At 41.9% G+C, this 27,724-nt stretch overlaps 1 non-coding gene across 1 annotated transcript; it reads right to left on the reverse strand.

Moving 5' to 3' along the window:
- Window positions 1-15,508: 15,508 nt before the first annotated feature.
- Window positions 15,509-15,613, reverse strand: LOC122422417. The gene has a single exon (XR_006263823.1). It is a non-coding gene; the product is annotated as a small nucleolar RNA U13 (small nucleolar RNA).
- Between the last annotated feature and the right edge of the window lie 12,111 nt (window positions 15,614-27,724).

Genomic DNA, 27,724 nt, shown 5'->3' on the forward strand with positions numbered 1-27,724 from the left:
TCAATGCCAGTGTTAACCCTCAGTCCCACCATTCTACCTTGCAGATCATGCTGTGAATTACAAAAGTAATTCTATTAAACCACCACAAATGGGTAATTTTTTAATATATTTTAAACTTAAACTGTTACTAGTATTAATTTGCCTAACACTGGCCCATTATTAAACATTGTAAAGTACTCTGCTCCATAGATTAGCATTAAAATACAATCCCTGCCTAGTCATAGGGAGAGAAAATAAGAAACTGTGTTTTGCTAGAGACTAGTAGAAGTCAGGTGAAGGGAAGGTTTGAGGAAAGTCTTAGAGATGATCAAAAACAGAATTGCCAACCACATGTGGCAGTGAGTTGGCCATCCTGCAAGTATTCAAGTGGAGGCAAGTAGGATGACCCCTTTAAGGGGATGGCAGAGAGCCTCTGCCTTGAGCCCCCTGCTCCCTCACTGTGACTGGGTTTCTGGAATTCTGCAACATCAGTTTGAAGGATAATGATCTTCATAATACAAAAGTTAGTATGTTCCTTTTGGGTGTGTGCTCAGCCGTGTCTGACTCTTTGTGACCCCAAGAAGTGTAGCCCACCAGGCTCCTCTGTCTGTGGAATTTTCCGGGCAAGAATGCTGGAGCAGGTTGCCATTTCCTACTCCAGGGGATCTTCCTGATTCAGGGATCAAACCCATGTCTCTGGCATTTCCTGCATTGGCAGGCGGATTCTTTACCACTAGTGTTACCTTGGAAGCCTATTCCTTAATAAATTATTAATGTATTTAATGATTAATGATTTATTTAATGAGTAATCAATTTATTTTAATGATTAATCTACTTAATACATTTCTTAAATAAATCATATCCTCTGTCTTTTTCCTGTTTCAATAAAGTAAAGTTTCTTTGGCAGGTTTTTTTTTTTTTAAAATAAAAAGTCTAAGCCTTCTTGTTGTAAAGAGCCTTCCTGATTTGCCAAGGGAGATATTGACTTCATATCTACTCCCCACCTCAATCAGTATGCTCCTTTGCCTTTGCAGAAATATTTTCTGAACAGCAGTAGAGGTATAGGGCCAGGAACTAACAGCATCTTTGTAAGTCTTTACACATATTCTGTGAAGCAAAAATTTGGATCCCTGCTTCATAAATGAAGAAACTAGAGGCCTAGGAGGGTCTGGTTGCCTCACAACTGGCAAAAGCAAAGTGGATATTCCCAGCCAGGCAGGCTGGCCCCAAAGCATGTGTTCTTTCCATTATACCCATTATACCAGGGTATACATTGTGTCCGTGTGTGCATAAACATTGTACTGAGTCATCAGTCCATGCACTGTTATTGTTATTTCACTTTCCATGGATGCCCTTCCAGTCTTCACAATACATTTCAACAAAAACAACTAAAACTTATCAAGTGGCAGCATCTGCCAGGCACAATTCCGGGAGCTTATCCTTAACAAACTCATGGCCCTAAAGAATAGGTATTATTACTCCATTTTGTAGATTAAAAAAACTGAGGTATAGGGAATCTAAGTGACTAGTACAAGTCACACAGCCAGTAAATAGTAAAACCAGGGTTTAAAGCTAGAATTTCTGTCACCAGTAAACAACATCCCCCCAACCCATAATCACTAAGCCACACTGCCTCTTATCTACTGAACTGAGGTGACTCTTCTCCCTTCAGTAGATAAGAGGCGGTGTGCCTGGGAGAAGAGTCACCTCACACTTCTTTAAATCATCTGTAGCAATTGGAATAGTTCTGTATTCACAGTAGGAAATTAATAAATATTGTATTAACTGGTAAATATGAGAGGGGTCATGGGAAGAAAGGAAATGACTAATCTCTAAGTGGGCAGTTAGCTAGAATGGCCTGCTGGATGGTCAGAAATGAAAGCTGTCTCAGGGCCATTCAAGACTAGTGGAGGGTACACATTCTTTGAGAAAAAGCTGCAGTACAGTGTTGCCTTTCCATCCCAGAAACCTAGGCACAGGGGCTAGAACGAGGGAAGATCCCTTAGGACTCCCATCATCTGAAAAACTGACCCTGCCTGTTTGTTCGGATGACTTTGAAGGATTAAGTCAGTGTCTTTTTCAAGCATTTATTCAATAAACATTTACTGAGAGATAACTCCATTCCAGGCACTGAGAACAAACAAAGTCCCTGCCCTAAAGGAGCTTAAATTCTAGTAGGAAGGATCAGGGGAGTAATGAGCAATATATAATATGTTAGGTGTAGCTAAATGCTATGAAGTAAAATGAAACAGGAGTGAAAGTGATGGGAAGGTGGTAGGGTGAGGTGGTTAGGTGTATTTTAAATGGAGTAGTCAGAGAAATCTTCTTGAACAAGAGCTTTGAGCAGAAACTCAATGAAGCAAGAGGATATTTGATGTATACATGTGTGTATTATAGATGTATTTGGGGAAAAGTGTTGAAGCAGCTGTGCAAAGGCCCTGGGTTGGTTCAAGCAAGAGTTGGGAGGCCTGTAAATCTGTAACATGAGTACTAATTATTTTGCTGAGACCAAATCAGAGTCATAAGAAATTTACAAGTTGCTATGTGGCTTTCCAAACTTTGTCAGGGCAGACCCAGTCAATCTTTCTGCCTTATGGGGAAAAAATGTACATGATTAAGCGTAGCTTATATCTATATAGTATTTTATAGTCTTAAAGTGCTTCAACATAACGATCTCATGGGTCCCCACAACCTGGCAAGCTAAGCATCGAGTACCTTTCCTACACTAAAGAGACGGAGGTGAATCAAGGTGAAATGACTTGCCCAAGTTCACACAGGTATATGGCAGTTCCAAATCCGGGACTCTCGCTTGCATCATCTTCCCTCTTCAAAGCTGGGGTTCATCATCTCCCTATTTACTATAATCACCAGCCAGCCTAGGACCTGCCATAGCCCTCTAAATTCATAATAAATGTCTCTTGATGTTGCTACTGAAGGCTGTTGCAAAGGGTGCCAAGGGGGACTTCTCAGAAGAGATGAGGTAGTGAGAGCAACTAGAATACGGCAGGATGTTGAATCTATTCTTGGCATCTTATAGATGGAAATTCTAAGACCCAAAGAGGAAAGTGACCTGTTTCCAGAGTGAACAGAGGTCTCAGCAACTGCCCAGTCCCTTTGTTTTCTTCCCCGAAAAAGAATACATATGTATATATATAGTTGTCTATCTATACATATCTATCTGTCTATCAAGATAATGAATATAAATATTTCATTTACTTGAAAAGGCATGAAGCAAAGCAATTAAGAATTTAAAAACTTGATTCCAAAGTCAGGCAACCAGCCTTCAATTTGAAACCAGACTACTTTCTCTCTGTGTGGCTCAAGTAGAAACACACTCTTTTAAGACTCAGTTTCAATTTTTAAAGAATTTTTTAGACAAGTTTTTGCTTTACAACAAAACTGAGAGGAAAGAACAGAAATTTTTTACATATTTCCGTCCCCTACACAGATACGTGTGCTAAGTCAAGTCAGACTCTTTGCAACCCTTTAAACTGTAACCCACCAGGCTCCTCTGTCCATGGGATTCTCCAGGCAAGAATAATGGAATGGGTAGCCATGCCCTTCTCCAAGGTATCTTCCCAACCCAGGGATCAAACCCAGGTCTCTTACGTCTCTCCTGCATTGGCAGGCAGGGTCTTTACCACTAGCACCTCCTGGGAAGCTTCCTACACATGTTTAGCCTCTCCGATTATTAGCATCAATCACCAGAAATGGTGTTTTTTGGTTTTTTTTTTAAGCTAAGGATGAAACTACACTGACGCATCATAACCACCCACAGTCCATTGGTTACCTAAGGGTTCACTGTTGGTGTGGCACATTCCATGGTTTGGACAAAGGTACAATGATGTGTATTCGTCATTACAGTACCATGCAGAATAATTTCAGTGCTCTGAGAATCCTCTCACTGCATCCCACTGCCCCACCCCTGGAAACCACTAATCTTTTTACTGTCTCCACAGTTTTACCTCTTCCAAAATGTCATATGGTTGGAGTCATATGGTGTGTTACCTTTTCAGATTGGCTTCTTTCACTTCACAATAAACGCTAAAGTTTTCTCCATGTCTTTTCATGGCTTGATAGCTCATATCTTTTGGATAAAATTGCTGTGAGTAATAGTCCACTGTCTGAATGTACCATAGCTTATCTATCCATTCACTTACTGAAGAACATCTTGGTTGCTTCCAAGTTTCAGCAATTATGAATAAAGCTGCTATAAGCATCCATAGCCAAGTTTTTGCTTGGACATAAGCCTTCAACTCATTTGAATAAACACCAAGGAGTACGATCACTGGATTATAAAGTAAGAGTATGCTTAGTTTTGTAATAAACTGCCAAACTATCATCCAAAGGAATTGTACCATTTTGCATTTCCACCAGCAATAAAGGAGAGTTCCTGCTGTTCCACGGCCTTGCCGGCATTTGGTATTGTCAGATGTTCTGGATTTGGGCTATATTGTAACAGGTTAAGACTCCGTTTTCACATCTGGAAAGCAGAGAACTAGCAACAGTGCCTGATTTTTATCCATCCATCCATCCGTGGACACTAGGCCTGCTTCCAGCTTGTGGTCACTGTGAATGACATTGCTGTGAACAGGAGTCTAGGAATGTGCTGTGCTGTGCCTGACTCTTTGTGACTCCCTGGACTGTAGCCCACCAGGCTCCTCATCCATGGGGATTCTCCAGGCAAGAATACTGGACTGGGTTGCCAGTTCCTCCTCCCAGAATCTCCCTGACTCGGGGATTGAACCCATGTCTCTTTGTATCTCCTGCATTGGCAGGTGGGTTCTTTACTCTCTGACCCACCAGGGAAGTGAGCCTATGAATACAACTCTTTTGGCTATATACCCAAAGTGGAATTACTGGATCGTATAGTGATTCTAATTTCAACTTTCTGAGAACTGCATCAGGGACTTGACATAAACTATTCTAGTTCCTATCACAGATTCTGGAATGCGGGCACTGTCATACCTATTTTACAGATAAGGAGCTGAGGCCTGCCACCACTCAGCAAATTGAAAGCCTGAGCTCAGATCTAAACGTGCCCAGCTTGAAAGCTCTAGCTCTTTCCTTGAGGCAGCTCTGTCTCTCACCATAGGTTTGTGAAGGGTATTTTGAGAATTTGGCTTCTGCTCTTAACTCACCAGCCAGCCAAACCACAGCACAACCTTGAGTGAATCTCTTTATCACTTTGAATCTCAGTCCATTCCAGCTGCTGTAACAGAAGCCTATAAACTGGGTGACTCTAACAACAAATATCCTTTAAGGATCTGCTTGCAATAAGGAAGAAATAAAACTGTCTTATTTACCAAATCAACGTGTTTGTGAGTTCATGAGTGACTTTGGGGTGGCCAGAACCAGATTGTTCTGCAGAAGTTCAAAAAGCTCATTTGCAGCCTCCTTCATAATACAGTCTGGCACGTACACTTAAGGAGCAGAATGGATTAAATGGCCTCCCACATCTTCTCCTGGGTTAGGTGCATGGAATACGTCAGTTGATGATACTATGTCGATGCCTTTGCTCAAAGCTGGAGCAACTGGTTCTGAACTTCAGGAACAATGAAGTGAAATAGGTTGTCCTTGCTCTAGAGACTATGTCCCAAACAGACAGACTTACTCTCGGCTCCACGCAGCATCCCCCCGGGCCAGGTTCTGCAGGCCAGCTTAGCGGGGTGGTCCTGCCATTGTTGAGCACATATCTGGCCCCTTTATCCCCCGCTCCTCTGTAGACATCTCACCTCTCCCTACCTGGCCAGGGAAGTTGATACCACACCGCACCCCCCCCAACCTTTGCATCCAGGTAGCAGATACCTCTTCTAGTAGGTTGGGAATTGGCCCCTAGGTAATGTTTCCAAAAACATGGAAGGTGAATAGTATCATGGGGTCAGAGGCTGAGCTCCAGACTCAGCGTCTGGGTTTGAGTCTTGGCTTAGTCTTCCACCAGTTGGGGTCTTTATGCACAACTGAATGTCCCTATGGGTGGTGGCAGTAGTGGTAAAGAACCCACCTGCTAATGCCAGAGACTTAATAGATGTGGGTTCGATCCCTGGGTTGGGACGATCCGCTGGAGAAGGGCAGGACAACTCACTCCAGTATTCTTGCCTAGAGAATCCCATAGACTGAGGAACCCAGCAGGCTACAGTCCATAGGGTCACAAAGAGCTGGACAAGGTTGAAGCGATTTAGCACGGACACACATGGGTGCCTCCACTTCCCCACCTGTAAAATGGAAATAATGATAATAATAACAGCAAACGTTTGTTTTTATCTTCTCCCCAGCAGACACAGTTCTGAGCACTTTCCATATATCAACCAACTAACTCTCACACAAGTCAGCACTGCTATTAACCTTCTCCTCCTCCTTCCCCTACTTCCCGTGAGGATTAAATAAATTTACACCCAGGAAGGAAGCGACTGGAACAGTTCCTGGCCCATAGCACTCAATAAATCTTAGCTATTTTCACATGAGATGACTCTAAAGGTCACATGGATAGCATTTTTGTGTTCATAGTGTGCATTCATAAAATTAAACGCGTATTAGAAAGAAATCACATCCTTTGCCCAAGAGTTCATTGCTATTATTGCCTAAATTAAAGGCAAGAATGGTATTTAAGTAAAAATATAGAGTCAATTTAAAAAAAGATTGAGTAAACAATAGCATAGACTCTAAAGTGACTGCAGTAAAAACCACTAAGGCAGAACATAAATGCCCAAACTTTGGGAAACACTGCTCTAGACCCAAAACAGTGTCTGTTTTTAGCAGTTGTCTTCCCTAATCTCCTTTATTCCAAATGCCCACTTCTGTCTAGTTCCCCAGTCAAGAAAGAAGTCCTATTACCTCCCTAAAACAGCCTGTCCTTTTCAGATCCTGCTGTTTCCAGGGTCAAATCCATGCCTTCAGGAAGAGGTATAGGGTGTCCCCCACTTTAATCTAGAGGTGAACTGGAGGGAGCTCCCCCTAGACCACACCTGTTAGGCAAGTGATGATAACTATGTGGGTGAAGAGATACCCCTGTCCCACTAATGACAGGACACCGGCCAGCCAGAAGCCTTAATGGCGTCTCTGGCCCTTTAGGTCCACTCCTCATTTAACCCATAACAAGTCCCTTCTCCAGGAAATTGGAAGGCACTTGAGCTGTTGACAAGTGCTCTTGGAGACAGAGGGAAGGGCTTGGCTGGGCTGGCAAAGCTGTCTCAGCAGTATTTACAAACAGGTAACCCTTTAGCTTTTCGATAAGATGTTGAATCAGGAGGGAGCTGTTGAGGCTCTGCTAGGTCTACAGAAAGAAGTCTTGGTCACATGTTTGCTTTCCCCCGAAGAAAAGCACGTGTCTGTCCCAATTGCCTCAGATTTCCTCATGGACTGACCAGGAAACCAGGGTGTGTAGCTGGATTTCCTGGGACCTGCCTAGCTTTGTAGCTGCCAGACTGCTCTCTCAAATGCACTCAAAATCACCTTCACAGATTTAGTTTCATTCCCAGAGGAAAACACATATTGAGAAAGAGAAATAGCTTATTTTTAAAGGCTTCCAAACCTTGTGCCCCCAAAACTAGAATCCCTGGTCTCTTTGGTCTGCAGTCTCCCCGTGCTCAGCTATTGTTTTCCCTTCTCCCAGGGGCACGACTGTGATTCCTCTGAGTGATTCCTCTGCCTTCAGTAGTCTCTTTGTCTTGAAATTCAGACCCATGTGTTGGCAGCTTATGAGATACCAAAGACTGTGCTAAGAGCTTTTCAAACATCATCTCACGCAAACCTCACAATTACCCTGTGAGTTTGGGTTTATTTTTTTCTGTGTTATAGGAAGTCACTTAATAGGAAGTCTGGAGTTAAAGTCAGGGCTGGTTCAGTGGTTCCGGCTGTCATCAGTCTTCCTAGTTTTCCATCTTTGCTCATTGCCTTCCTTCTCCAAGGAAACAGAGGTTCAAAGGGTTTAAGCCAGGGTCTCCAACCTCTAGACCACAGACCAGAGCCAGTCCGTGGCCTGTTAAGGAACCAGGACGCACAGCAAGAGGTGAGCAGCAGGCAAGCAGGCAAGCTAGTGAAGCTTCACCTGCCGCTCCCCGTCACTTGCATTACCACCTGAATCCCCCACCCCCATGCCATCCATGGAAAAATTGTCTTCCAGTCCTTCCAGTGCCAAAAAGGTTGGGGACCACTAGTTTAAGCAATTTGCCACCAATCACGAAGCTAGTTAAAAGAAGGGATGGGATTTGAACCCAATACTTCCTACCTCCAAAATTCTTTTTTGGCATGCCAGCTGGAATTTCCCTAGGGATGGAGTAGGGGAGGGGATGACAGGGATCTGCCCAGCCCCAGCTCAAGTCCCCCACACAGGGAGGATTTGGACCAGCAGCTGTTAATAGGAGCTGGTAGATGTGGGAGGAGAAGCATCTGGGACCCTCACCTCCTGGGCATCGGCTCCACCTCTGCCTGATGCCACTCCGGTTCTTGCAACTCCTGCCAACCTCCTCACCCAGGACTTCAACCTCCGGATCCTCCTCATGCAGAGCTGTCAGATTTAGGGAAAAACAAGACATAACAGAATGCTCAGTTAAATTTGAATTTCAGATACATGAAGAATTTTTTAGTGTAAGTACAGACATCCATTCAGCAGAATAACAGACAGGTTGCAAAGATGATTCATTAAAGTAGTAATATCACAGTTCTCTGATCTCCCTGGAAACAAACTATGTAAGCATAAAACATTATGACTAATATACTATTATCATTTTATGCTTATATTTGAGATTACCCTAATCGTAATACTAAATACTAAATACATAATACTAAAATGATATAGGTGTTAACCAGAGACATAAGTATTAATATTAGACACAGAGGGTGAGATTTTAAAGACCATAATACAGATAAGTTATTTTGCAGAGCACTAAGAAACAAAGCCAGCATAAACACATATTCTTTTTCGCATTATGATTTACTGCAGCTGGAAGGATAAAAGGAAGTGTTTGAAGCTATCTTATAAAACATTTTTAAATATCAACACTTGAACAAAAAGGGGTTAAATGTGACCAACCTCACCAATACCAAAAAACTAGAACAAAAATTATTAGTTTTTATTTATTAGATGAATACATGAATCAAAGAATTGAATAAACCATGCTGACAATGGCTGGTGTTGTGATGGAGGTGGGTAGAATGTGGCAGGGTTCTCACATTCAACCCTAAAAGGAGAAAATATCTCTACCTTTCTCAAGAGTAGTTCAGCAAAATACATAAAAAGACTTAGATATGGGCATACACTCTGACTCAAAGTTCCTTCTAGGAATTTGTCCTAAGAAAATAACTTGGGATGGGCGCAAAGATTTCACTACAAAGATGTCCACTGTAGCATTGTTCATGTGTATATACTATTGAGTTGGCCAAAAAGTTCCTTCAGTTAATGTTCAGTAAAGTTCTGGTTGAAAATGAAAAATGTGTCTTGTATTTTTTACTCAAAATCGAACAAACTTTCTGGCCAACCCAGTATTATATACCATTACAGTTTAATTATAGGGCTTCCCAGGTCACTCAACAGTAAGGAATCCACCTGCTAATGCAGGAGACGCAGAAGACCTGGGTTCGATTTCTGGGTCTATAAGATTCCCTGAAGGGGGAAATGGCAACTCACTCTAGTATTCTTGTCTGGAGAATCCCATGAACAGAAGAGCCTAGTGGGCTACACTCCATGGGAACGCAAAGAGTGAGACACAACTGAAAACACACACATACACCTATATGGTTTAATCATATATGCTATTATTAGTAATAAATATACACATATATGTGTAAATATACATGCACACAAATGAGGGGAGAGAGAAATAAATTTGGGCACATGTATTCAAAGGCATGATGTACTTATATGCAGAGTACATCATGAGAAACGCTGGGCTGGAAGAAGCACAAGCTGGAATCAAGATTGCCGGGAGAAATATCAATAACCTCAAATATGCAGATGACACCACCCTTATGGCAGAAAGTGAAGAGGAACTAAAAATCTCTTGATGAAAGTGAAAGAGGAGAGTGAAAAAGTTGGCTTAAAGATCAACATTCAGAAAACTAAGATCATGGCATCTGGTCCCATCACCTCATGGGAAATAGATGGGGAGACAGTGGAAACAGTGTCAGACTTTATTTTTGGGGGCTCCAAAATCACTGCAGATGGTGACTGCAGTCATGAAATTAAAAGACGCTTACTCCTTGGAAGGAAAGTTATGATCAACCTAGATAGCATATTAAAAAGCAGAGACATTACTTTGCCAACAAAGGTCTGTCTGGTCAAGGCTATGGTTTTTCCAGTGGTCATGTGTGGATGTGAGAGTTGGACTGTGAAGAAAGCTGAGCGCCGAAAAATTGATGTTTTTGAACTCTGGCATTGGAGAAGTATCTTGAGAGTCCCTTGGACTGCAAGGAGATCCAACCAGTCCATCCTGAAGATCAGTCCTGGGTGTTCATTGGAAGCACTGATGCTGAGGCTGAAACTCCAATACTTTGGCCACCTCATGCAAAGAGTTGACTCGTTGGAAAAGACCATGATGCTGGGAGGGATTGGGGGCAGGAGGAGAAGGGGACGACAGAGGATGAGATGGCTGGATGGCATTACCGACTCGATGGGCACGAGTTTGAGTGGACTCCGGGAGTTTGTGATGAACAGGGAGGCCTGGCGTGCTGCGATTCATGGGGTTGCAAAGAGTCAGACACGACTGAGCGACTGAATTGAACTGAACTGATTCAAAGGCAGGCATTTTAAGTGATGTTATAAAAGAACATTTCAAAATAAAAAAGTGTTCATGAGTACCTTCCTTCTTCCTTGTGTGGACCTGAGGCTAGAGGTGAAATAGCCATCTCGCAACCATGAGGTGATAAGCATGAGAACAAAAGGCATTCACTCAGGGCAGCGAGGAGGAAAGATGAAGGACCAGAAACAGTAACAGCTGTGGAGCCATTACACCAGGCTGAGCTTCAGCCCCAAACTCCTTGTGAAGTGATTCACCCTTTTTCACTTGGAGCTTTTAAAATTTCTCCTTTTTACAAAAAATATTGCATACCTAGGATATTAATAACTTTAAAATGTACAAAATATATGTAGAGAAAACATTTTAATTTGATTGAAGGACACAAAGACTTGAATTTATATTTTCACCCAGTCTTCACAAAGATGCTTCGGATGGGTATTATTTCATCTTTTTATGCCTGGAGATCAGGTAAATGGCTCCAGTCCCCAGAGTGGCAGAGCTCAAGTTCAAACCTGGGTCAGCCAGAGTCTCACGTTGTTGCTCTGTATGGTAATTTATACTGGCTGAAAGGAACTGATTAACAAAATAACAAAATGTGATTTCAAGTCTTCCATTACTCCAAATTATTCTGTCATGCACACTCACAATGACAGACTCACAATTACAGGAAGTTTCCCTTTTGGTTGTAAACACAATATGAATCTCATACTTGTGACAAGAACCATCCAACACTGAAAGGAAATTTAAAGGTTTTTAGAGTTAATGTTGATAAGATTCTAAAATGATGATTGATAAAGAAGTTCCTCAGGACATTTGCACTTGTCCTTCCCTCTATCTGGAAAGATTTCCTCCTAGATGTTGACATAACTAGCTTCTTAACTTCTTCAAGACTTTGTTTAAATATTGCCTTCACAAAGAGTTCTTCCCTGATCACCCATTTAAGACCATAACTTCTCCTGACTTTATTAGACAGCATATTAATAAGCAGAGACATCACTTTGCTGACAAAGGTCCATATAGTCAAAGCTATGGTTTTCCCTGTAGTCATGTATGGATATGAGAGTTGGACCATAAAGACGGCTGAGCGCCAAAGAATTGATGTTTTCAAATTGTGGTGCTGGAGAAGACTCTTGAGGGTCCTTTGGACAGCACAGAGATCAATTCAGTCAATCCAGAGGAAATCAACCCTGAATATTCATTGGAAGGACTGATGCTGAAGCTGAAGCTCCAATACTTTGGCCATCTGATGCAAAGAGTCGGCTCATTGGAAAAGACCCCGATGCTGGGAAAGATTGAAGGCAGGAGGAGAAGGGGACAACAGAGAATGAGATGGTTGATGGCATTGGATGGCATCACTGAATCAAGAGACATGAACTTGAGCAAACTGCAGGAGGTAGTGAAGGATAGGGCAGCCTGACGTGCTATATAGTCCATGGTGTCTCCAAGAGTTGGGCACAATTTAGCGACTAAACAGCAACAAATAGCTCTTATCACCCTCTATTATACCATACAATTTACATGATTATTTTACTTTACTGTCTCCTCCTTACCCTCACCCACCCCCAAAACCATTAGCTCCGTGTTGGAAGCAAGATTTTTGTCTGCTTTGCCATCAGCACCAAGAGCAGGGCTTTGCATGCAGTTGGCACTCAATGTTTGTTGAATTAATGTATGAACAAATGGAACCAGAAGCACACAGGGTAAGTACCACTCAAGTGCTGGCAAATGAAAATCTTGCCCAAGGTCTTCTCAAGATGGAAGTGGGGAGAGACAGAAGGAGAGAGGAATACAGATAGACTGATTGGATGGGAATACAGTTTATTCTATCTGCTTTTGCACTTTATGTAAATGACACATCCTTTTTTACACGTCCTTTGTGACTTGCTTCTGTCACTCATATTCTGACTGTAGGATATTTCTGTGTTGTCATGCCAGATGTCAATTACATTCATTTTTATTGCTGCATGAAATGCCATTGTAAGAAGAATATAAAATGTATTCCACTTTTTCAAACATTTGTGTTGATTCCAGTTGGGGGTGTTTTGATCCGTCCTAGTGTAACCATTCTCGTCCAAGTTACATATGTACATGTCTAAGAATTTCTCTAGAAGGGCAAATAATAGAATTTCTCTATTTTGCTAGGTAATACCAAACTGTTACCTGAAGCAGTTGCACTAATTAACACTCCCATCAGCAAAGAACGGTGTCATTGATTCTCCACATCCTTGCTAATGCTTGGTATTATCAGGTTGTCCCGGGAATTTTTGCCATTATTGGGAAAATAAAATGGTATCTCCCTCTGGTTGTGTTTTGAATATCCCTGATTACAAATGAGGTTGGGAACCTCTTTATAAGATACATTTTTGTTTTTCCTTCCTTTTGCTAAAAGGAAACAGTCCATGTGGGTATTGGAACCAGGTACATATCACAGAGACTGCTGACGAAATAACTACCCGGGATCTCAGCCCATAAGAGATGAGGAGCTGGAACTGAGCCCACTCCCAAGTAAACACAGAAACCATGAAGTCTCTGAAACAGGCAGCAGCAGAAGTCCTTTTATTGGCCAGGTATGCACAAAAGGAATCTGACAATCTTTCAGGGCCATGATAAGTAAAAGCATCACTCTAAAAAGAGCAGAGCAGCAACACTTGGCCACACGCACAAGCATCTGATCTGAATCCACACTACCAATGAGATATAAAAACCCAGTCAGAGAAACTACCATAAAAATGGTCTGGGCTCCATAAAATCCCGACCAAGTACATGTGTTTCATGGAAAACCACTCCCACTGAAGATAAGTTCATCAAAAAATTTACTAATCACATGAAGTAAATAAGTGTTGGGAGAAAATCAGCAAACACAACAAATGCAACAAAAATTCGGAACCAAAAACTACAAATATGAAGCAATCCCAAAGAGATCTTAAAAACATAGCACTCAGTATAGTATATTGCAATAATATGAATGAATAAAACTATGAAAGTAAGAAAGAAAATAAAATGAAGGAACATGACACTGAGGAAGGGAGAGTGAAACATTTTTAAGAAATTCAACTGAACTCACGGAAATTAAAAAAAAACAGTCATTAAAATTAAAAATTCAATAGACACTCATCTGAAGAGAGAACTAGTGAATCAAATGATTGATTTGAGGAAAGCATCCAATGACAGCAATAAAGAGGTAGAGAGTATGAAAGAAATAAAGAGATGCACAGTTTAGAATGAAAAGGTTCAGCATACATTTAATGAGTCCCAGAGAAAGGAGAGAGCTAATAGGAGATTCCACTAGGAGTCCAGGTCAAATTATTATACATGAGAGAGTAGACAAAGGTATTTTAGTCATAAAACATATATTTCAGATTTTTATGTCTAAAATAATTTACCATAACATTCCTTTACTAAAGTAATACCAAAGGTGACATCTTAGCAAGAAAGAAACTCAACCCAGAAGAAAGGGGTGAGATGCAAAAAAGCAATGGTAAGGCAAGGAACTGATAAAAAAAAGTTAATACATCTAAATAATACTGACTGTAAAATTATAACAATAATGATGACCAACTGGGAGGTGTTTTTTTTTTTTTTCGAGAAGGAACTAAAATATTACCCAGGCTTCCCCAGTGACTCAGCGGGTAAAGAATCCACCTGCAATGCAGGCAAAACATGATATGCAGGTTTGATCCCTGGGTGGGGAAGATCCACTGGAAGAAGAAATGGCAACCCAGTCTAGTATTCTTGCCTGAAAAGTCCCATGGACAGATGAGCCAGGCAGGCTACAGTCCAAAGGGTTGCAAAGAGTTGCTCGTGACTGAGCAACTAAGCATGCAATATATTACCCAACAATAACATAGAAGCTGTGAGAAGGTTTTAGAAGTTAAAGAACTCTGAGTTCCTTGTATTGTCTGAAAAAAAAAGGAAAAAATAATAGACATATTAGAGATATAGAGTGATATTGTCTTTAATCATGCTGGCTAACAATTAACCACCAAGTGAATAGAATTGTATGTATAACTTCTAAACAGGTGAAAGGAAAAGAGGTAGGTGGAGAAGCAAAGAAAAAATATGATAAATAGAAACAAAAACATAAATTAAGCTAGTAAAATCAAGTCTACAGTTATCAGTAATCATAGCAAATACAAATGACTGTAGAGAAACCCTCCTACATATGCCCAAGAAAAAATATGCTAGGTGGTTCATCACAGTATTGCTTGCAAAAGAAAAAAGTTAGAAACAACCCAAAGTTACCATCCTTTGGAGACTAGATAGATACATTGTGGTATATTTATAAACTGAAACTTTCTAGAAGAGTTAAGAATGAATGAGACTGATTTATGTATGAAGCCAATTTTCATGTATCAACATGCATAGGGCTCAAAAGCATATTAATAAATGATAAAGGCAAGTTTTATACAGTATTTACAGTTTAATGCCATCTGTTTAAGTTGTTTAAACACTTAAAGAAGGCCACATGTGTTGATAAATAGTTAAACTATAAAAACATGGATGGGAAGGATACACATGCTTCTGGTAATGGGGGGGAGGAATTCTAAGAAAACTTCAACTGTATCTTTAATATTTTATTTCTTTAAAAATCTCTAAAGCAAATACAGCAAAAGGTTAACTATGTGTATATTCCAGTTGATGGTTTATAACACCTTCTGTAACTTTCTGAATCTGTAAAAATATCCCATAATAGAAAATGCATCATTGACTGACTCAAAATTTTATACAATTGGGCTTTCCAATAATTAAATTTACATTTATCTTTTTATTTTTATTTTTTTATTTTTATTTTTTTACGTCAGACAGGTAATGTGCCGATGTCGTAACAAGGTTTGGAGGGAGGCACATGTCACGCAGCAGCGTGAACACCCAATCATCATGCTCATGAACTACAAAAGCATATTAAATTTACATTTAATTTAATTAAAATTTCAGTTCCTCAGTCACTAGCCATGTTTCCAGTGCCCAGTAAGCACAGGTACTGCCTTGGACAGTGCCATTGGAGAATATTTCCATCATAGCAGAAAGTTCTCTGGGGAAGTTATAGAGCCTCAAGACCCCCCTGGTTCATATTCAGTTCAGTTCAGTCGCTCAGTCATGTCTGACTCTTTGCGACCCCATGAATCGCAGCATGCCAGGCCTCCCTGTCCATCACCAACTCCCGGAGTTTACTCAAACTCATGTCCATCGAGTCAGTGATGCCATCCAGCCATCTCATCATCTGTCATCCCCTTCTCCTCCTGCCCTCAATCCCTCCCAGCATCAGGGTCTTTTCCAATGGGTCAACTCTTGGCATGAGGTGGCCAAAGTATTGGAGTTTCAGCTTCAGATTACTCCTCATTATTCAATACTGTGGGTAGATATTGATGATAGTAATGTGCAAAATGAAGCACAGAACATAGAGCAGAGCTCTATACCCTTATGGGAACTTGCTTAAGTTCTACTGTTGTGTTGCATTTCATCAAATTACTAAAAGTTCCAGGAAGGCTGATGTCCAGTTAACTGAGATGTTCCTATAGTATTTCAATTGAAAACAACCACAGTACTTTAGAACTGGCAATAATAATAACGTTGTTCCAGCCACTCTATATTTGATTCCCTAGCTATTTCAATTCCACCCAGTGCCTTCCCAAGGGATATATCTGGTAAAATCAACACAAAGGAACACTTCTCAGATTTTCTTATTTACCAAAGTGCTTTAAAGAGTTATCTGAGTGGCCAATATTTCACAAGGAATTTCAGCATTTATGACAGCAACAAAAACCTATTGCAAAAGCACTGAGAAAGTTGGAAAATCAAGCAATGGCTCCAGAAAGGTAGAGACGTGAAACTTTGCCCTCATACTTCAGAATTACTACAGGTCATTAAATACTTTCCACTGAGGCTTTTTTTTTTTTTTTTTTTTTAGTTGGAGGCTAATTACTTCATATCCACTGAGGCTTTAATTGACTTTCTCACGAGCATGCATTTTCCTGCATCTCCCCTAACTGTCTTATCAAGACTGACCTGTGAAATACATCAAAGCAGAAATGAATTGAGTTCTGTATGTAATATACTTAGTTGCTCAGCCATGTCCGACTCTTTGCCACCTTCTGGACTGTCGCTGGTCTGGCTCCTCTATCCATGGAATTTTTCAGGCAAGAATACTGGAGTACATTGCCATTTCCTCCTTCAGGGGATCTTTCTAACCTAGGGATCGAACGTGTATCTCCTGTGTCTCCTGTTTTGTAAAACAACAGGCAGATTCTTTACCTGCCTAGCCATCAGGGAAGCCCTCAGTATGTAGTTCAGTTCAGTTCAGTCGCTCAGTCATGTCTGACTCTTTGTGACCCCACAAACTGCAGCACGCCAGGCCTCCCTGTCCATCACCAACTCCTGGAATCCACCCAAGCCCATGTCCATTGAGTCGGTGATGCCATCCAACCATCTCATCCTCTGTCGTCCCCTTCTCCTCCTGCCTTCAATCTTTCCCAGCATCAGGGTCTTTTCCAGTGAGTCAGCTCTTTGCATGAGGTGGCCAAAGTACTAGAGTTTCAGCTTCAGCATCAGTTCTTCCAATGAACACCCAGGACTGATCTCCTTTGGGATGGACTGGTTGGATCTCCTTGCAGTCCAAGGGACTCTCAAGAGTCTTCTCCAACACCACAGTTCAAAAGCATCAATTCTTCAGAACTCGACTTTCTTTATAGTCCAACTCTCACTTCCATACATGATCACTGGAAAAACCATAGCCCTGACTAGATGGACCTTTGTTGACAAAGTAATGTCTCTGCTTTTTAATATGCTATCTAGGTTGGTCATAACTTTCCTTCCAAGGAGTAAGCATCTTTTAATTTCATGGCTGCAATCACCATGTGCAGTGATTTTGGAGCCCAGAAAAATCAGCCACTGTTTCCACTGTTTCCCCATCTATTTGCCATGAAGAATGGGACCAGATGCCATGATCTTAGTTTTCTGAATGTTGAGTTTTAAGCCAACTTTTTCACTCTCCTCTTTCACTTTCATCAAGAGACCCTTTAGTTCTTCTTCACTTTCTGCCATAAGGGTGGTGTCATCTGCATATCTGAGGTTATTAGATGGCTCCCCAAATAAAGTAGTTTTACCAGCCATCATCAGATTAACACATGGGAAATTCTCCAAGCTACCAAAAGCTTTGGAGAATACAAAATCATTGATGAACGATGACTAAAGAACAAGTAAAAAAAAAATTTATTTTTGCCATACTGCACAGCATGTGGGATCTTAATCCCCAACCAAGGATCAAACCTGTGTGCCCTATATTGGAAGGTGGAATCATAACCACAGGACCACAAGGGAAGTCCTAAGAACAAGTCAGTTTCAATACTACGATTCCATGAATGGATAGATAGATTCATTCGTTCATTCAACAGTTGTATTTGAACTGGCATCAGGCATTGTCAGGGGACACAAAATGCAGAGACTGATGCAGACTCTGTCCTCATGTTGCTGATAATCCACAGGGAAGATCTCTCATCCTGGCCTGTGGCACTGGATAACTCGAGATAATCCTAGTCAACAAAAATGCTAATAGTGCATTGAGGCCTGGCAAATTATGGAGGTGGTTCTCACTGTAAAGAGAACTGGAATCTTTATAAATGGTGAAGCTCAATCTCTCCCACAATTCCAGGTCTCCGCACAGACATCTCTCCTTGGCTCTGCTGCCCTTTGAGCCCAATGCATGGTTTTTATTAATCACCATAATCTCTCTAATCCTGTTGAGATAAATATGCAGTTAACACCCTAGAGACCTTCTGAAGAGAACTCAAATTCTACCTGAAGGACCTAATTAAAAGAAGAAATAAGGGGCTTCCCTGGTGGTCCAGTGGTTGAGACCACACTTCCACTACAGAGGGCACATGTTTGATCCCTGGTCTCTGGTCGGGGATCCTGCATGCTGTGCAGTGCAGCTGAAAGAGTCAAAAGAAGAAGAAAGTGAAGGAATGAGGTGTTCCACTGTGACCCAAGGCTGAGGATAACACTTATAGAGCAGGAGAGCAAGCCCGGCAGACGTGCGTCCCCGTGGAGCGGGAGCTACCCTTTATCGAACAACTCCTTTCTTTCAGGGGCCATTCAGTTACCTCTCGTTCAATCTGCCCAACAACTCTGCAAAGCAGGCATTCCCACTCCTAACTTATCAGGAAAGCAAGGTGCAGAAAGGTGCAGGGTCCTCCTCAAGGCCTTCAGCTAATGAACTCAGTGTACTGGCTCCAGTTTCATGCCCTTTAACCCCCTGCTCTGACTGACAGGCGAAAACAACCTCTCAGGTTCTCTCCAGGGTCTCCTGATAAATGATTGCACCCTGTCACTCGGTGGGAAGAAGAAAGTCAAAAGGAAGTCAGGGAAGGCCGTTAATCTGCTGATAATTAAGGGATTAGAGCCGTAAACCACAATGAGCATCATTTCATGAGTCTCTTTTTATTACTTTCAAGTTTCATTCACTTGATAAGGTATTGGGAGAGTAAAACTCATCCAAAAGGCCTTCGATTCCCCTCAGTACCCAGGAAGCAGCAACAACTTCATCACTATGCTTTGTGGACAGATTAAGTATTAAATTATGAAACTAATCTGCTCTGATAGCAGGAATAATGTCAACTTTGATAAAGCTTTGCACTGTAGGAAGATTGCTTTCAAAATGACTCAATGCATAATTTAAGAATTGATTTTTCTGGCAGAGACACTAAAGAATAAAAGATACTGTCTCCCAAGATGATCTTCGGAGGAAAGTTTTCCTTCTTCTCCAAGACCTTTATTTTACCTTGGCTTTGATGGGGCGGATTCCACCATCTGACCCCATGAGTGCCTGATGGACTGGAGATTTACAGCTTATCAAGTAAATGCTGTTTGTTCCGGTGTGATGATCTATGTCCCCATCCCTGTCCTGGGCAGCAAGAAAAAGGACGCTTCTCTTAGGCTTGAACCTAGGCCAGGCACTAGGACTTCAGAAGTCAAAGGGATAGGGTCTTTCCCCTGGTGGAACTTAAGAGCTTGAGGCAGCAAAGAGAAGCCAACATAAGGTGAGACATGTAGCCTAGAGGAGGGACTCTTGCTTCACCCTGGGGTGTCAGAGATGCTTCTCAGAGAAGTCATGGAGGCATTGTTGTTGTTTAGTTGCTCAGTCGTGTCTGACTCTTCACGACACTATGGACTAGTGCCCGCAAGGCTCCTCTGTCCATGGGATTCTCCAGGCAAGAATACTGGAGGGGGTTGCCAAGCCCTCTTCCAGAGGATCTTCCCAACCCAAGGACTGAACCCACGTCTCCTGAATTGGCAGAAGGATTCTTTACCAATGATCCACCAGGGAGGCATAGGGAGTGCCAAGTCCAGGAGGAGGGAGAGAGCTTGGCACCTTCAGAGAACTTGCTGCATCCAAGCCAGCCTGGAGCATAGGATGTGAAGAGTCAGGCAGAGGCTGCATCGTAGAGAGACCTCTAAGCATGGGAAGAAGCTTGGTCTTTCTCCTGAGAGCTTTGGTGCAGTCCTCTTTGGATGGGGCCTTGGAATCTGAATTTTTAAACAAATCACCCTGTGGAAGAGGACTCCATTTTTCTGACCTCATGTTTCCATGTTTCCATGAGCACCCTGCACTAGGCCAGTACAGACCCAGTACCTCATTTTTATAAGAAATTATTTGTAACACTGCCTTTCCTATTTTGATACAGAATGCACAGATAATATAACCTACTTAAGGAAAAAAAATTGATTGCCCTAATTGTAATGTTAGGCTTCCCTGGTGGCTGAGATGATGAAGAATCTATCTGCAGCATAAGAGACCTGGGTTTGATCCCTGGGTCAGTAAGATCCCCTGGAGAAGGGAATGGCTACCCACTCCAGTATTCTTGCTTGGAGAATTCCATGGGCAGAAGTGCCTGCTGGGTTACAGACCATGGGGTTGCAAACAGTCGAATAAGTACTTTTACTTTTTTTCACTGTCAACTGTCATGTTAGGGATAAAAAGAGGGTAATTTTTAAGTAAGTACTTAAATAAATGCTACTAAATAAAATTTATAAGATACATTTTAGTATGTAAATATTTGGGCGCAAATTAGCAGAAGCCAAAACGGAGCCATCAGCTGCTTGTACTCACATGTGGAAACAAGGAGAATTCGACAGACACAGATACTGGCTGATACAGTGGTGACAATGAAAATATTGTATCAGTGATGAAAATACTATGAGTCATTGTCATCAGTGACATAATTTTATGAAATATTAGCAATCTTCATCTAAGTTCTCAATCCACCTAAGGATAGTCAACACTCAAGCCCCATTTAGTATAAAATGTCTATCAAAACTCTGTAAAAGTACTTCCTTTTGGAAAGACAGAGTCTTGGTCCAGATGTGGCTAATTAGAATCATCATTCACCTACAAGAATGTCTGGTGGAACACTGGAGATTTATGCAGAATTAGGCAAGTTCTTTACTACAGAGAATGGGTCCATGTATGGCCATGCCTAGCATCACTGGCCCCTATCCATTATATGTGTTAGTACCCCATAAATTACAAAGCACCACGGAACAGCACCACTCTTTTCGACGGAGGGTAACATGCCCCGTCTCTGTTTTCACCCCCTCCAGCCTCTTCCCCTTGGGAGAAGTGACTTTTTTTCTGACGCCTTTGAGAGAGCATTACCCCTTCTACCTTCTCCTTTGGAAGAATTCTGGACAGCTCTCCAGCCAGGCAGAAATGCTTGTAAATGTCCAGTGAAGACCAGGACTGGTGAGTAAGTTAACTGGGAAGAAAGCAAGCCCATTTGGCTATAGATTTAAAGATAGTAATGAAGCTGACTTTTTCTTCCCTGTCTCCTGTGTCTCATGTCTCAATTATCGGATGTTCCTCACTGTCCTCTGCACTCACCACATTTGGAGGAAGGAGAGTAAGTGATGTTTTACTCTTGGAAGGATGAGACTATCCAGTGAAAATAAGTAGAGGGAGAGATGAAGAGGCCAAGTCTGGAAAACCTAGCATTCAAGGGTGTGGTTCACACACTGTACTTCCCAGAGTGCCAGGGTCTAGAGAGGTCCCTTCAGGGCATCCAGGGAAGGAGACCAGGGAACAAATCACCACTAGCTCCCAGGACCACCACCTCTGTTTCAACCACAGCAGTTGTGATTTTATGCTCTTTACATGAGGCTTAGGTATACATAAATTTCACTTGTTAAAAAAGTTTCCGCTGCAAAAAAATAAAATAGTTTGAAAACCAGTGATATAAAGAATGAACATAGAAAAGAGCAATTCACAAAGGGGAGTGCAGATGATCTGCCAAAAACACAAGAGGAAGGAGGAGTGTTTGCAAACTAGGGATACTCAGAAGTGGAAATTTTCAAGAGGGAGGGACAGACAAAGGCACCCCAGGCTGGAGGGAAAGCAGGTGCCTGGGCTGTGGACAGAAGAGTGACCAGTGGATCGGCTGACACCATGATCCCTGGCCGTGGATGAAGAAGTGAGTTAAGAAGCGAAGAAGGTTAGACAGTGTGGACCTCACCGTGCAGAAGGTGACAGAGAGGAAGGTATCATTTCCCAATGCCTTCGAGCTGTCAAATGGATCCACACACCAAGGAAATTCAGGTCTCTGCAATGTGCTGGGCGATTAAGTGTGCTTAATGGTAGAAAGGGAGAAATCCTTCAAATAGAGTGGCAGAAATACGGGCAGCAGAGGCAAGGGGGAGTGAGTACCAAGACATGTCCTAGGCTTCTGTTTTCCCATGTTAAAGAGAACATTCATCTTCCTAGGAAGCCCAGGTGTCAGGTAGGAGCTGCCATTAACAAGGCCTCCTCTGTCTCTAGCATAGTGACGACCGTCAGAGCAGCAGGGGAGAATGGCTCCCCCTTCCTCCATATGCCATGTCCCGCTGGCAGCAAGGATGTCTATGTTATGGACTGGTTGCCTAATGGTCCCTGGAAGTCACTGATGTGACATCATTAGTGTTGGGGACCTCAGAGGGGCCACTGCCTTCCTGCTTAGGGAAAAACATTAGAAGGAATTGGAAAGCAACAGCTAGACAGAACAAAAACTTCTTGAAGTGAAGAAACACTGGGAAAGCAATAGGGGAAAAAATCAAGAATCTCAAGTGTCATTTTGCTAAGGGCAGTTCTGACATTCAAATTATGTTTGACCTCCTCACACAAGGGCACAGAATAGAGTGAGAAACATTTGCACAGCCTTCTGAACTCCGCAGGAGAAACGACCTACAAGAGGCACTTCAGACCAGTGGAAGGAACCAAGATCCCTGCTCTTCTAGCCCCCGCTCTGATCTAATGAGTGACCCTACTCTCCACTAGCTGTGTTTTCTGAATCTTTCTCCACTCATCAGCAAAACTGCTTTTATAAACCTAATTCATTAGTGCTTGCCTTGGTTCTTGGCTGCTTAAGGGCAGGTGAGAAAAGGTGTCCAGGTCCTTAATTAGGTATAGTTGTCACAACAGCCTTGAATAACCTTGTTAGCCGCTTTATAGATGGGAAAACAAAGGCCTGGGGAGCACAGGTCACTGGCGTAAGGTCTCTCAGCAGATAAGCAGCAGAGCTAAGTCAAGAAGAGAGAAATATCTTGCCTTAAAAAAAATGAGAGGAAATAGAATGAATGATAAAGGGATAATGAACTAACATTATTATATATTTTAGAAATGTAAAGTCTCACTTTGAGACTTTTGTGTTCTTTCCCTGTTCACTCTCAAAGTTGCTTTTTTGTCCACAAATAACTGCTAGTCAGATAGTCCTGTTCCTGGTGGGAGATTTAATGTTCAAAAAGTGGTAAGTAGGCAAGTTCTGGCACGTTAAACAGTGCAAAATTGAGAAATCTTAAAGTATCCAGAAGATATTAAGTGGAGAGCAGGTGAAAAACACCATCTTGTGGTTAAAGAAATTTTTATGTATTCACCAAAATGGAATGCAACACAACCATTAAAAACATGATATGAAGGAGTTGCAAATAGCATATTACAAGGCTAAGTGGAAACAGATGTGTGCATGTATAATATTAACAATAATCGACTTCAGAAATGGGATTGTGGATAATGTTTTTCTTCTTTTTTTATTCTTCCTTGTGTTTCCCAGATTTCCTTCACTTAGCATTTATGATTTTTAGAATTAAAACATAAGTCAAACTTTCTATTGTTTTTGAGCACTTGCCAAAATCAAGCCACTAGAGTTCATCTTTCTGGAGGACACAGTGTGTTTGAAACCTCGGGTCATCTGCTCTTCCCATTCTCCATGGACACCCTCTGCTGACCCCCGAAGAACTACTTAGAAGTAAAATCTACCCACTGTTTTACATAAGTTCTCCATGCATCGTCAGAACCCCTCAACAGCTCAGACCCTATTGGACTCAGAGCAAATTGAGGATTATAAGGTTATAAGTCCTGTGGCTAAAAAAAAGGACAGAAATAGAATTAGAACATTGGGTCATCTACTTCTAAATCCCATGTGCCTTCCAGGGCAGCACTCTGCTGCCTGGAAGTTCCTTTCTTTTCAAGACATGTTCTGAGGGGATTCATGGGCCATCAGGAACCACTGTAATTTGGCCTTAAGGATCTACCACTCTGGTCACAAATAGCCCCTTTGGGGTGTTAACAGATATCCAATGCTAACTTTCCTAAGAAAGAACCTAGATTCTAGAATAGCAGCCACTGTGTCTGGCAAAGCTGAATAAGATCACCATTAATCCCAGGAACAATTTCCAAAACTGAATTTATTTATGACTTTTTAACTGAGGAGTGGGCTTCCCTTGTGGCTCAGCTGCTAAAGAATCTGCCTGCAATGCGAGAGACCTGGGTTGGGAAGGGAGAAGGGAAAGGCTACCCACTCCAGTATTCTGTCCTGGAGAATTCCATGGATTGTATAGGCCATGGGGTCACAAAGAGTCGGACACAGCTGAGCAACTTTCACTTCTCTGAGGAGTAAACAACAGTAGAAATCCAATAGCAACTCAATACCATTACTTATAAGGGAAACAAAATCCTTATGATATAATTAATTCCTACACATCTACCAGAATGGCTAAAATTTTCAAGGCTGATGATACCAAGTGTTGGCAAAGCAAGAGGAGCAATGGAACGCTCCAGTGTCGCAGATGGAAGGTTGAACTGGTTCAACCACTTGAACCAGTTTGACCTAATGCACCGAAAACAAACATGCTTATCTGAGACCCAGAAAATCCACTCCAAGGTATATATCCAAGAGAAATGAGTGCATATTTCCATTAAAGTGTACGTCCATGAGTGATAGTAGCAGTTTACTAATTAGTAGCTGAAAACAGGAAGTAACCCAACAACCATCCACCAGGAAGTGAAGAAGTAAACTATGGTATATCCATGGAATAAAATGCTACACACCAATACAAAAAAAAAGAATAAAAGACTGATACACAGAGTGACAGGGATGAAATTCATGGATATTATGTTGAATGAAAGAAGCCAGACACAAAAGATTAGTATATAGCATATGGTACAGTAGTGAGCAGGAGACAGCTCATAATAGCTCATGAGAACTGATTGTTATGTTTTCAGGAATTTTGCCAGCTGACTATTAAATGCAACCTTTATTAAAAAATAAATTATATAAATACACAACTAGGTAAATTATATTTAAGACAAAGATTATAAAAACTCAGAACTCTAACTCCTGATACTCCCAACACTCCCTAATTCTTTTACTACACTTTTACCATTATCTATGCTCATTGGAAAAGACCCTGATGCTGGGAGGGATTGGGGGCAGGAGGAGAAGGGGACGACAGAGGATGAGATGGTTGGATGGCATCACCGACTCAATGGGCATGGGTTTGAGTAAACTCTGGGAGTTGGTGATGGACAGGGAGGCCTGGCGTGCTGCGATTCATGGGGTCACAAAGAGTCGGACACGACTGAGCGAATGAACTGAACTGAACTGAACTGATGTGATTATCTATCTATTCAGACCTGTTGTATCTATATGGTGGAAAAACTATAGAATTGTGGTCTACTGTACATCTATTCCCAACTCTCTGTTCAAGGACCTCACCATGATGACTTCAAATCAGTGATGGTGATTGCCAGGGAAATGGGCTACAAATCAGGCTTTTTAAAAAATGTGTTTATTTTGGAGAGCCTGTTGTCAAACATTCACTGGCATACCACAGATAAAATTCTATTTTTATGAAACTCAAGGATACGAGAAACTAATACATGGTTATTAGAAGTCAGAAAGGAGAGAGTACCTGGAGGAGAGGTGTCCTGCCTGGGGTGAGGCATGTGGGAAATGTACATGGTGATGGTAAATGTTTCATATTTTGTTCATGGTGGTGTAAATATATTAATATATTTGCATTTTACTGTATGTAGGTGATACCTCAGTTAAAAACTAAATTTAAAAACATTTCCAAAACAGCTATCCTTCTAGGAGCCCCTGCAATAGGAAGGTGAGAGGTTTGACAGCCACAGTATCTCCCGTCCTGCCTCCGTGGTTCCTCTTGAGTTATGTGAAACCTTGGAAGGAGAAAGAGGTTTCAGTAAATTTCTCCTGTGATTTCCAGAGAACAAGACCTGAGTTGGATTAATCTTTATAATTGGCCACAAGTCTCCAATATGTTGGGCTTTCCCGGTGGCACTAGTGGGGAAGAACCCACCTGCCAATGCAAAAGATGTAAGAGACGTGGATTCGATCCCTGGGTTGGAAAGATTCCCTAGAGGAGGGCATGGCAACCCACTCTGGTATTCTTGCCTGGAGAATCCCATGGGCAGAGGAGTCTGGTGGGCTACAATCTACAGGGTCACAAAGAGTCAGACACAACTGAAACAACTTAGTAAGCAGCACACACACTCCCATATGTTACAGATAATTTTTTTTAAAAATGGCTAATGTTGCTAATGGAGCAGTGCTTTTTTAAAAATTTTTATTTTATATTGGAGTATAATTGACAATGTTGTATTAGTTTCAAGTGCACAGTAAAATGATTCAGTTATACATTACTTATTCTTTTTAAAATTCTTTTCCCATTTAGGTTGTTATATAATATTGAGCAGAGTTCTCTGTTCTATCCAGTAGGTCCTTGTTGATTATCTATTTTAAATACAGTAGTGTGTACATGTCCATCCAGAACTCCACATTTATCCCCCACACCATTTCCCTTTATGGTTACCAGTGGAGCAGTATTCTAAGTGCCTTACCTGGATTAACTCATTTAAACCCCTCAAAACCTGAGAGGATATCATGATCCCCGTGTTTCAGATCGGGCAATGAGGATAAGGACCCAGGTCCAGGTCACACAGCTGGGAACGGCAGAGTCGGGATTTCCACCCAAGGAACTTGTCTCTGGAGGCTGTGCTCATCACACACCCTTCTGGTAATAAACTATCAAAATAATCTATTAAGTTGTTAAATAGCTAGCACCCAGATAACATGGCATGCTGCCCACTTCTGCATCTCCATTATCTGTTCCTGTGAAAGGAGATGGAAGAAGGTCCAAACACCTGGCCTCAGTGACCAGCTCCCCTTGCCCTTATGGGTGTGGCGGGTGCATCACGAACTTGTCTGGTGTGAAGTTAAACCAAGGGGCAGTCGAGGTGGTTCGTTGGAAATGATCCAGAAGGGGAACCTTGACGGGCAGTTTTAGGGGTGCCATCAGCTTAGCTGTGCCTGGTGAAGCCACTTGTTTCATCAGGGCAATGGAAACTCAGAGATCACCCATTACCCCTGAACTCGACAAGCTGCGTCCAGTCTCCCCAGCAAGACAAAGAGCGAGATGCTAATGTGTGAGCTGTTGCCTCTGGAAATGAAAGACCTTGACCCCATCCTGTCTGAGCATGTGACTCTCCTCACACACCAGTCTGCAGCACGGGAAATCCCACCACCTCCAAATGCATCTGGGTGATCTATGGAGTCACGGATGCGCAGAGCCGGGAGGGGCGTCTGAATCAGAGAGCCCTTGCTTTTATGGGTGTGAAGCCTGAGGCACAGAGAAGGATCGTGTAAAGGAACACCATGAAATAGATCAGAGAACTCCACCCCCAGCTTGCC

The sequence above is a fragment of the Cervus canadensis genome, chromosome 19, assembly GCF_019320065.1.
Source record: "Cervus canadensis isolate Bull #8, Minnesota chromosome 19, ASM1932006v1, whole genome shotgun sequence".
NCBI lineage: Eukaryota > Metazoa > Chordata > Mammalia > Artiodactyla > Cervidae > Cervus > Cervus canadensis.